The 11,373-nt window shown below is 29.7% G+C and overlaps 1 pseudogene; it reads right to left on the minus strand.

The window, feature by feature from the left end:
* Positions 1 to 1,192: 1,192 nt before the first annotated feature.
* LOC129313026 (probable nucleolar protein 5-1) lies at positions 1,193 to 5,058 on the minus strand (annotated as a pseudogene).
* Between the last annotated feature and the right edge of the window lie 6,315 nt (positions 5,059 to 11,373).

Genomic DNA, 11,373 nt, shown 5'->3' on the forward strand with positions numbered 1-11,373 from the left:
AAATGATATATCTTTCATACAAAATGACTTATAAAAAAACCATCAATTTTTCTAAAAAATGATTTATATATAAGATGGGATAAATTCTATACGCTAAGGGAAACAAAAAGAAAATAAATAAAAAATAAAACTCATGGCTGAACTGGTGAGAAATAAAAAAAAAAATCAAACTCACAGTTGAACTAACATGATACATTCATAGTATAAAAATTTAAGTCAATCCACCCAATTGAACTAGTAAATTGTTAACTCATTATCTTAATCAATTTAATAAAATATTAAAATATTTTGTTTATAATTGATCTGACCACATCATTTGACTGTCATTTTAATCATTAATCCTTAAACTTGTGTCTTAACCAATTCAATAATCAATTTGATGTTCAATATCTTAACTATAACCAATATCAAATTGTGATCAAACGCATAGTAATTAAATATAAAAATTTTCTTTTGAAATAAAAGAGATCATAAATGAATAAATATTTCTTCTCCCTCCTTCAATTGCAGATTTTTTCATACCATTGGAATTAATGAAGACTATATTGACCTAATAATCGGTATTTACCAATTCAATTACTTTTTGAATTTTGCAATTGTTCCAGATTATATTGATGACCAATTCAATTGTTCATGGAATCACAAGCTGAGATAGCCAATTCAATCTTTTTTTTAACACACTGCTACTAATCAACAAATTTCGATTGATAATTTCCTTAGTCATTCTCAAGTATGTAGACCAACCCAAAAATTAATGCTAGAAAAGTAGGCCTTCTCATACACTACATATTATATGTAAACTTGTATTAATGCATGACATATAAACATTTTATATATCATACTATACTAATACATTGTAAACTTGTATATGAACTCTCCCAAAAAAAATCTAACATGCATATATTATCGTATCATACTATCTTCCATGGGCAAAGCCTACTTTATCAATGAATATTTCGAAGCATGCATGGCATGGATTAGAAATTGAGCACTGACTAGCGTTTTAAAGAGATAGAAATTACCCCAGTAATCTACAACATCATCATGAATGGAAAGTTGTGTGCTCATCATGTTAGGAAAAATTATATACCATGACTATGAAAGAAAATTATGAATATATATACATATATATCCCTAAAAGTTTACAACTAGTAGCATTTACAATGCACAAATAAACATCACAGCATCAAAATTTCCTCAAATACAACATACTTCATTAGTAAAAATAATTGGACACAAATGTATTAATGTATAATGAAGCAATTTATATATAAGGAAGCACTGAGTTACTTGAGATATCCAAAAGTGATATTGTTACCGATAGATGGGTTAGCTGATAACTACAAATTCAATCCCTATGGCTATTGATCCTCTATTTTCTTCTTTTAGTCTCTCTTTTTTTTAGGCATTTCATCTGATTCTTCTTGTTTTGCTTGCATTTTCCTCTTTTTCTTCTTTTCTCCCGCATCAGCATCGTCTCCATTCAACTCACTATTCTCACTAGACTCCTTCCTTTTCTTCTTCTCCTTTATGTTAGCTCCATTTTCATACTCCTGAACAGCATCTTCATCCTCTCCATTCTTCTTCTCCTTCCCTTTCTCTTCTCTTTCTTCTCACTAACAGAAGCCTCCTGGGTTCCATCTTCATTTTTCATTGGTTCCTGTTCAGTGTTCAAATCTGCTCAACCAAGAAAAGACTTGATGGCAAGATTATATGTCTGCAAAACACAGTAGAGTCAGCATTTATGAAAAAAGAGCAAAACATTACAGAGGCATCAAACAAATAAACAAGGGTGATTCAGAATCAGACCTTAGCCAGTGTCAGTAGTGCTCTAGCTCTCTTCTTCCTATCCTTATCATATGCTTTTATCTTGGGCTTTCCTTTAGCTGAGCCAGCAAATCAACCTAATTCCTTGCCTTTAAGATTCCTCAACTGTGCTTCAAACTTTTAGAATAGGCATGTCAAACTAAGAAGCATCGATATGGATACCTGTATTAGATACCACACAGCATAATTCGATGGATACGGTAAATTTCAAAAATTTTAGGATTCAAGTACAGCAATATTTATAATATATATTTCATCATTTTATGATATGGGAATAGGTATTTTAATTTTTAATCAAGAATTTCTAAAGTAATATAAGGATGTTTGAAACAATCAACCAAAATAGTAAGCTTTTTTTAAGTTTTTAAGTTGTAGAACAAATTTATTATAAAATAGAAATAATACAAATGTTAGAATATGTAATGCATATGCTAAAGTATCCTACCCCACAAGTATCTTATTGGATAGGTATCAAAAAGTCTCGAGTAAATATGAACAAAGGGAAACTACCGATGCAACATTGAGAAAGTACCTTGCCTCTGTTCTCCAAGCCCATGGAGTTATCCTCACATCTTCCAAAGCATCACACCATATGGCCAATGCAGCCTTCACAGCAAGTGACCGAGAAATTTTACCCTCGAACTTGGGACCTGCCTGACTAATTAGTGATGGATGGTAAATAAGACCATATTTAGGAATAGAGTGCTCAGTCTTCAAGGCCCTGAAGAGAGCCTTTTAAGCATTGATAATCTGCACTGTGCTCCCAAGCTGTTTTGCAAGATTTAATAATCTGCCCCAATGGGCAATGAGACAAGCACCAACTAGCTCCCTAACAAGAATAGTCAAATTGGGTGCGATGGTGTCCATCTTGCTTTTTAGGTAATCATATAGCTGGGCTCTGTACTCAGAAAGAGATAACACCTGATCACACAATTCTTTGATATTCATCAAACAAGCTTACCAACTTCAGTTCCTATGGATATAACAGCTGCCTACTTTAGTTCTATCTTAACATCCTCTGACAAGATCTATGGCACATAAAGTCAAAAAACTTACAAATCCATGAAAACAGCAAAGCCTAGCTTCCTATTTTGTATTACTATATATAAAGAGGGTTTTGATGTTAATTAAATTTACAATAAAGGGTTTCCATGTAATGTAATCCTAGGAATAACTGTGCATCCTTGAGTTCAAACATGCATGATAGTGGAACTAACCTTAAGATGTTAAAACCAAAAAGCAAAATTACAAAAGGTACTTTCAGTATAGCTCACAAACCATACCTCAGAGAAATCAAGTTTTGCAGCATTGGCCCGATCTCCCATCAATTTGACAGCCTTTACATACTGGATGTTATCTTGTATTATTTTAGTAAGCTCAGGGAAATGCCAATCGTACCATTCTCAAACTCTCAAGGCATATGTATTTAGCTCTTTATCCAAGTCATCAAGCAGACTAATGGCCTGGACAATCATGGTATCTGCCTGTAACAAAATAGGTGACATTCAGACAACAGAAACCTCCAACTATGTTTCCCAAGGGATATTAAAAAGAAACTATGTTTATTGAATGTTCTAGAAGTACGTTATTCTTCTTTCAATAATTCAAATGTCATATCTTTATTGTTAGCATGTTGTTCTTTTTTTTTTTTAGGCCAGCCACCTAGGTTTTGTTTATAGTTTTTGAGTAGGGATAAATCTAGGGCGAACTACCATCATTTGACTACTTGATTTATGTTTATTGACTTATTGTAATATGTTTCAACTCCTTGTTCAAAAAAAAAACCAAAAGGGAATTCATGTGGTGAAAAATTTTAAGCATTTTTTTAACATTTATAATTTAAGATCCAACAGTTGATAACACCACAACCCACTGAACATAGGGCAAGCAGCATGCTTACAAAATGATTATATAGCAAAATGGGTGTCAATAGCAACTTCAGCAGGAAAAAAATGGCAAATACAACATGCTACCAAATAAACATCCACTCCTAATGGCAATTGTCAAAAGTTTAAAGAAACCACACCTTATCTGTACTGAACTTTAACTTATATCTTGATAGACTATAAGATAACCCCTAGCTCATTAGAGCCATATCTTGCATTGAGAGACCAGTTATGAGTTCATTTAACTGATTTCTCACACCTCTCATTAACTCCATAACAGCATTGCTGTGAATACATTTAATTTTTTGCATGATCAAGTTATGCCAAATTCAAATTACAAATTTAGCTGCAAATAGTTTCACCACTCTTCAAAAGCAATTTGATTTTCTACCAGGTTTTCCTTTATCACATTCCCAAGCTTTGAGTCAGATATGGCTAAGGTTTCATTTTCACAATGTGCACAAAAGAACTTTCATAGTCCTTTGCTAGCTTTACCTTCAATTAACAAAGTTACAGCCTCCAGAGCTTCAAAAATATTCTCAAACTTAGAAATGTTTTCACCTTGACAACCTGATATGGTGCCAAACATAGTGAGCTTTATGCATATGCTATTGGAACATTGAAGCAAATTTAACAGTAATAAAGTCAGCATAGAGCATAAGATGGAGCATGCAAACTGAAAACTTGTCTAGCTGTTTTTGAACTGTTAAACTCCTTCCACAAGTCTTGCATGAAAAAATAAATTAAGATGAAGAACAACAACCTGAATTAAGTTACAATAATAGGCAAACAAAAAATTTGAGGGGGGGTTGGGGAATTGTGCCACTCATAGCTCATAAGTCATGTCATAAGCTTTAGATAAATGCACCATGGTATCAGATTAATGAGAAATCAAAACAAAATATGGCATGCTAGACTCCAAGGCAAATACAAGCTTCTGCTGTCCCAAACCTTGAACACACTTGCTTCCCTAGAAGCCTTCTAAATGGTTAACTAAAAGGGGAGTAAGGGAGAGAGCATGTATGCTTCTAAGCTTGCCAAATTACAAGACACAGATGATACAAGTAGTAGAATTCCATATTTTAAAAATTAAAAAAATAGAAAAACTTAAAAATGACACCAAAACCACTCAGCCACCTATGAAATATGTTAGACTTCCTTAGAGAAATTTTAAGCAAATGAAATTGTAATCTAATGCTAGATGGCATTCTCTTATAAATCAAATAACTATCAGTATTGTTATCTCAACTTTTGAAAGCTTTTTAATAAAAAAAATTAAAAGCTTTCTTTCATCCAAAACCTTGAAAAGGGCAAAACTTGCTGGCATTTCAAACAACACAAGCATTTTATTACTTGCTGCACAAGCCTGGGGAAAACAACATGAGTTCTTTAGTAATAAAAGCTCAAAAGTCAAAACTACGTAACAGATTCTAGCATCACCATCTCTTAGCAACAGCAATAATACTAATAATAATGGAAGCTGACGAGAAAACAAACGCTAGTAGCGTTCTCGAAAATGCACTAAACTATACAGACATAGTTTTTTTTTAAACTAGTGAGTTCCAGAATCACCATAACCTAACATATAAATCATAGTAAGAAACTTTAAAGTTTAAAAGTTGACAAGATTTTACCTGTTGTATCGAAATATCAAAATGAGATAGATAAAGAATTTCACAAGTAAGAGCTAGATTGGTAGCAAGAACGTAGCAGGGAGGCTGGGGCATCTTTAGGGTTTAGGGTTTAATGCTAACGGACGTGAAATGAGGGTTTCATAAACGGACTTACTAGGATTGAATTGAATGGTATGAATTATGAAAATAGCATGAGTACTATATTATATAATTATTTTATTTTAATTATTAAACAGTCTTGGTATAATGCAATATATTATATTGAAATTAATTATTTGGACAAGATTATGTTATATTTAACGGTATAATGTAATATATTTATATGAAAATAAGCTTCAGGCAAGGTAATTATTATTTACTTTAATTTACATGTCATATTTAAATTATAAATAATGTTAAAAATGTATGAAATTAATGAACATGAAATTTTTTGGCCAAACAAAAAAAATGAACTTTTTAAAGATAAATAATAATTTAAAAAATAATAATACTCCATTTACATTCATTTTTTGTTCAATTTTTATATGTATGCAAAGGTATTAAAAAAATAGAGGGTATTGAATAAAAGAAAGATATGCTCAATATATATTTGTAATTATTACACAATAATTTATTTATTTCTTAAATACAAGTCAATTAAAAATAATTTTTAAAAGAAGAAGCATAGTATATATATTTTGAATATTCTATAATTCTCAATTCTTGGTATCTTTTACTCTTTATTTTTTATGTTCTAAATTCCATAACCAATGAATGGCTTTGAATGAGCCTTCTTAATTTTCATGGTTAATGATATATAACCATTATTTATACTAAGAATTTTATTTATTTCTTTATAATCCTAGACACCAGAGTTAGCTTTTTATGATTGAAAGTTTATAAATAGTGATGACATTAAAAGAATTGGTCATTTATATCACTATATGGATGGTTTGGTATATTGGAAGTAAACCAGTTTTTAAAAATATATTTGATATGTATATATAAAATCTATATGCAGACTATATGCGTTTGCATGTATTTATTTATATTAAGAAAAACACTATGCATTTGATTGAAGTGAAGTAATTTCTTGCTCATGTTAATCATGGACGGAGGGATATTGACCAAATAATATGTAATATATAAACTATTTGCATATGCATGCTTGTATGCATGTATGTATTATTCTTTATATTAATTTTATTAGCTATTTACTGAATTGTTAGAGATATATTTTTATGAAATTATACTCCCTCTATTTAAAAATATAATGCATTTTTTAAAGAGTTAGATATTAAAAAATGTAAAATATTTTTAATTTTTTAAGGTGTAAGTATTGTATTCTTTTCAAAAATGTCCCTATTGATAATAACTTTATATTTATTATAGTGTATTTAATAAAAATAAATATAAAAACATAGACTTAATTTAAAAGTAAGTAACTACTTTATTAGAGGATAAAATTTAATTAAAATATCTTACATTTTTTAACGGAGGGAGTATATGATTATAAAATTAAGTAGCTGCATGTATACAAACAAGCTTTCTATTTTTGTTTCATTCTCTCAATGCTTTTTCTGTTTCTTTATTTATATATGAAATCTGGTTTAAGCATATCACATGCATGATTTTTTATACATTTAAGTATCATATCAAAAGACTATATTTTTATATGTTCTTTATAACAGTTTAAGAATTAACATATTAATATTGATGGCTTTTCTTTGCTTTGCGTGTTTTTGAAATTTTTAAAATATTTTATGCTTAAAAAGAATTTATTATCTAATTACATATTTATTATGAAATTATTTTTAAAAATTATTAAAAATGGAGGAGGGAGTACTATAAAAAAATGCGGTAGTAAATTTTTTTTGAAAATATCACATCTAAAAATATTTCAAAAAAAATTATTCATAAATAAGAACAAATAACAAGTCACCATTCTTAAAAATATAAAAAACAAGTCTCCATTACCATTTTTTATAACAAAGTTTCCATTATCATTTTGACAACAAATAATTCTGAATTAATCATTATATGTAATAATTCTTTTGGATAATCCTTGAATGTGATTCTCCAAAACTTTTTCTCACACAATGTTTGGCATTGTCAAAGTGAAAATTGTACTATTGAAGAGATAGTAATGAATTGAAACCCTTTTGAATATTTGCTTTTGCTCTTCACCCCCAAGGTTAGCGTCCCATTTGCATTTGAAAAGTTCCAGCCAGGCCATTGGCAAATCCACTTTCCCGTTATTTTTAGTGTACTTTTGGAAGGTCAATTTGGCACATCTTTAAGTATTCAAACAATATTTCACCTTTTTTAAGTGGAAAAATACTTTCTAAAAGCTAAAAGCACCAAATCCAAACAAGCCCTAAAACCTATATCCCATGCCAATTGTAGGTATTGTAAGCATGCCCAAGCTTCAGCTTCAAGTGGACTATATTGACCAATGTTATGAGTGAAGCTAGTAATCCAATGACTATTGTAGTCTCTAATGGCTCCTCCACAACTGACACACTGAGTTATACTAATTAAAGGCATTACAATGGGATGTAATGCTTTTGTTGTTTTTGTTCATTGGGGATGACATCAATGCATTGTCTTGTTAAGGTAGAATGAGTTAGTGCATTGTTTCTTTCTTTGTTTTTTCTTTCTAAACCAATCTAACCTGATATAAGTTTACCAAAAATAAAGCTTCATTCTATAAAAAATATGTTGAAATCTTGACTTCAAAAAAGTTAATTTGTTTCTGATTCACTAGAAGCCATTGAGAACATCCAAAAAAATCAAGATAAGTTACACCAAGCTTTCGGAATCTCATAATAGTAGGAAAATACTACTTATAATAATATGTTTAAGGAAGTAAATACTTGAACAAACTAGTTAATATGCAATACACTTTTTTTAGATTTGCATAATTTGAAACTACCTCTAGTGTCACGCTCCAAAAATAAGGCATGACTAGCATGGAATATAAAATAATACCCTATATCCCAAAAGCCTTAATTTAAGAAAACTCTAATTTCTAATATCTGAATATGTAATTAATATAATTAAATAACTTTACAATACATTTTTTTATATATAAAAGCTGCGAATAACTAATTTTTTTTAAAAAAAATTGAAACAACTCCTCTTGAAAATAGAACCTCCCAAAAATCTTACAGCACACAAATTTACAACATCAATTCAATAAAGAAAATTCTACTCCTCAACAACAATCAAATAGTACAATATGAGAATCAAGACTCTAACTATAGTCTATGTAAAACGCCTAAAACATTATTTATAAAATACAATATATAACTTATGATTTTATATCAAAATAGAAATCAACCAAAATAGCATCTCAATTTCAATCAAAGAGCAAAATCCCTTCAAGGATCGGATGGAGGTACAGGGTCAGCTATGTTATTTGAAACCAAAAATATTTTTTCAGTGAATAACATCCCAACAATAAATAATTAAATATGAAAAAAGAAAAGAAAAACTGAAACTATTATGTAAGTTAAAGAGGCAATGATCTTCATAAAATTTAATAAACTTTAAAATAAAAGGATTTATATAACTTTAAATAAAATCTTAAACCATTGAAATATCATATCAAATATTATTATAACTTGATTAAAAGGAAGCAAATAAATAAAATAAATAATTATAAATAATTTATTAATTAAAATCAATGAGATGTAAAATCACCAAATAATCAAATCTATATTATAAAGATTTATATCAAAATAATTAACAAATGTGAACACACAATCCATGAGAGTAAATAACCCAACGCGACTTATGCCACGAAAACAAACGTGGACACACAATCCATGAGAATAAATAACCAAATATAGTCTAAACTATAAAACAAACGTGAACGCACAGTCCATAAAAGTAATCCTAATCAAATACGGCTCGAAGCCATGAAATCAAACATGGGTGTTAGACCCAAAAATAACAAACATAGGAACAAAGTTCATGGAAACAAACTAATTATCATTAACCAAGGCATGTCAAGGGCTAACGGGACTACCATTAGCAACCGGTATTTTGTATAAATTCCTTTTCAAATGTAATTTTAGACATGCGAGAAAATATTCACTATTAAAATAAAATTTTCATTTCAATGTCAAACTCAAATGAATCATTTTCCATATCAATCCAATAATTTCCAGAATCAAATCTCTTAATTAAAGTCCACACTTGCATTTATCGAATAACTAAAATTATCAAATTTGGTAAAAAGAGTTTCACAAAATAAAGTAATTTAAGTATCAAAATGAACAATAATCACATTGTTGTTATTAAAATGATTTATATAAAAATGTAACATTTTAGAAAAGATAAATTTAATTGAAAAATTAGTTGGGACGCTATCCATTTATCTGTAATGTGCCCAAGGCTCAAAATTTACTTTTTACCACTTCAATCTAGATTTTCTTCCTCCAAACCCCCTATTCGATATTGAAAAAAGAAATTCAATGGCCTTTACTCAAGTTAAATAAATTATCGTCCAACATTGACAATTCTATAATCAACCAAATTTCAAATTATTATAATTCAAGTCTTAGTTTCTCCAATCCCTTTAATACTTTTGATCATACTTTAGCCTGTCTTTTGATGCTTCTAAGTTCTAACACATAACTGAACATTAAACAAGAGTGTGTGAGTAAGTATATATATACACACCCGCATACCACTAGCACATAATCACCCTATCAATCTATAATTCTTCCATTACTCATTTTATCAAACATCTTAGCTACATCTAGAAATTAAAGAAAGTCACAAAACTGTATCACAATTTATAAATTATCAACCACAAAATTCTAAAAATTTAATTAATCATATACTAGCTCCATATTCATTAAATTTCTTTGCAATACTCAAGTTAAACTCACAAATAAATAGTACTCAAACCTTCTATGCTTCTCATAAAAATTCATGGAACTTCAGAAAATACATATTCAAGCAAAATCTTCCTAACAAGCATTTTATCAAACACATTGCAAGCATTAAATTTCAAATTTTAATTCTAAAATCTTCTCTTCAAATCTAAACCCAATAATTTCGTAATATCAATATTTGAATTAATCTGTCTTCCCAACTTCATTCCTACAATGAAAATCAATTTTAAACTTAGAGAAAACCAAAGCCATCCATCTTTATCAGGAAGCAACCAAAATATAATAATGAAATTACTACAAAAAAAATGCTCTGTTAAACTTCAATCCTCAACTCATTGAAGCCCCATCTTTTTTTCTCAACATATTCGCATATGATAGCTGAACAAGGAAAGGAATCAAAATCTTTAGCTACCCAAACACATACAGATCCGATGCGAGTGAGAAGAGAGAAAAATTTGAAGCACCTAACCTCAAATCAATAATGGATGATGCAAGGATGAGTTGCAGGTCATTTGAACATGGAGGAGAAAGAAGAGAATTAAAACTCAAAGCCATTCACACTCAAGAAAATGCCACAGCCACGAGACAAGGGAGATGATCGATTGTGCATGAAGAACTTGCGATTCCACCTCTTGCAGCGACAGTCAAGCTTCTACACATACCATCAGTGGCGACAAGATAGAGACAAGAAGGAAGAAGATGAAGAAATGAGAGGATGGCTTAGGGTTCAGTTTGAGGCTCTCGTTCTCGGTCTCTTGCTAAAATGAAGAAATGGTGGGACGAAATAAATTCAGATGGTATGCGTGTGATGGTCTCTGATTTTTTTTCGAGGGCAAAATGGCAATTTCATAATGAAAGAAAATAAAAATATTTTTTGACATTCAAGAAGGTTCGAACATGGGACCTAACATTCACATTCATTTCCATTGCCCCACCATTTCACTGTCAGTTAAACTATTCCAAAATTAATTAAAAAATTAAACATAATTAAAATACTTTCTCATTAATTTTAATCTTATTCAAATTTTTGAATTATTACATCTAGAGTGTTTAGCCATCATGGGCTTTAATCTTAGATATAGACCTATGGACATGAATTAATTATCTTTTAGTTCCTTTTCTAATATGTAGGCTTTTGCC

This window comes from Prosopis cineraria, unplaced genomic scaffold (assembly GCF_029017545.1).
Source record: "Prosopis cineraria cultivar Desert tree isolate PC_DT_omini unplaced genomic scaffold, ASM2901754v1 PC6, whole genome shotgun sequence".
In the NCBI taxonomy this organism is placed as follows: domain Eukaryota; kingdom Viridiplantae; phylum Streptophyta; class Magnoliopsida; order Fabales; family Fabaceae; genus Prosopis; species Prosopis cineraria.